We start from the raw sequence: 1344 nt of genomic DNA on the forward strand, positions 1-1344 counted from the left end.
TCAACAAGACTGAGGCCGTGAAGACGAGCAGCTGAGTTATGTGCAGTGTTACCAATGTTGTGGGCGTTCTCTATGAAGCAGTGAAGGACATCCCTCTCCAGTTGCAGGCGTTTCTCTGTGTTGCCGTTCATCTTTCTAACTCCTCCGGACTGGAGGAGGGTGGGAGCCAAGACTAGCGACAGGTTAGTGCAGTCCATCTTATTCTTTGCACTCCTGGAATCAAACCCAGATAGCGAGGATTAGCACACCGAGAGAAAAAGTCCTTCCTGAATCAGAATCACAAAAATGTAAGCACCTCTTGGACACTTTTTGCAGGAACTCAGCAAAGTGACGCATGACACTTTGGTTGGTGTCAGGGAGGACGCAAGAGAGCAGCATGGTGGCGCAGGTGCGGGCCTCCTTGGTGGGGAGATGCTGTGCCTTGAGGAAGGCCTCCTGCATCTCGGTGGGTAGCACAGGTTCTGGCAACTCCCTGAAGAATTGCTTCACCAGGCTGGCCACATCACAAGGAAGACAGGAACACAAGCGCTCCTCACCAGAATCCATTTTTTTCTGGACATATACAACAAAAATTAACGTCTGAAAGACCTCTCATGGGGTCAGCACGGTCAACCAATCACTCACCTGCAGTGTCTTCAGGCGAGCAAGAGAGCCAGATATTCTGAACAGGCCCTCTGTGTCGACATGCTCCAGCAACTTCATGCATGCATCCACCAGAAAACTAGGAGAACGGGGATATGTTTCATACTTGCAATTTGACCAATACTCAATGCAAGCAAATGAGTGTATTCACTTACCAAGGGACACTCCCATACTCCATCTGAGAACATGGTAAGCGCTCCAAGGGCACACCAAAGACCTTTGTCTGAGAACAAAAAAAGGTCAGATGGACAGCTCGGTGAGAAATGAACATAATGAATCTGTAATATTCTCAGAAACATTGAAACGGCAATAACTGTAACACAGTGAAAATGTTAACATGATAATGTCACCAGCCACAACGTTAACCGGTAAGGAATCGTGTCGGACACATTTATATGTCGCTGTAATGCTTCTCAGAATTGTATTATTGTGCTGCTGTTGAATCACCTATGTGGAAACACTGGTCCGGTCGCCTTTTTTTCCGATATTACTACTATTCCTAATCATTTTTAAATCTATATCTTTTACGTATGTATTTTCTAAATACCTGACAAGGATGACATCGTGGATTGTGTACAGGAGCTGGATCAAAACGCTTTCTTTGCAAATGATTCATTCGTTAATGACATTAATATGACTCTCACTGGATTAATAAAGCATCTGTCGATCGCAATCTAATTCTGAAATATTATTAGCACAGTA

At 44.9% G+C, this 1344-nt stretch overlaps 1 long non-coding RNA gene across 1 annotated transcript; it reads right to left on the minus strand.

The window, feature by feature from the left end:
* Positions 1-624: 624 nt before the first annotated feature.
* Positions 625-1108, minus strand: LOC109518974 (uncharacterized). The gene is made up of 2 exons (XR_002168853.1): positions 798-1108; positions 625-721 (listed from the first exon to the last, which is right to left on the minus strand). It is a non-coding gene; the product is annotated as an uncharacterized LOC109518974 (long non-coding RNA).
* Between the last annotated feature and the right edge of the window lie 236 nt (positions 1109-1344).

The sequence above is a fragment of the Hippocampus comes genome, unplaced genomic scaffold (assembly GCF_001891065.2).
Source record: "Hippocampus comes isolate QL1 unplaced genomic scaffold, H_comes_QL1_v1.1 scaffold132, whole genome shotgun sequence".
NCBI lineage: Eukaryota > Metazoa > Chordata > Actinopteri > Syngnathiformes > Syngnathidae > Hippocampus > Hippocampus comes.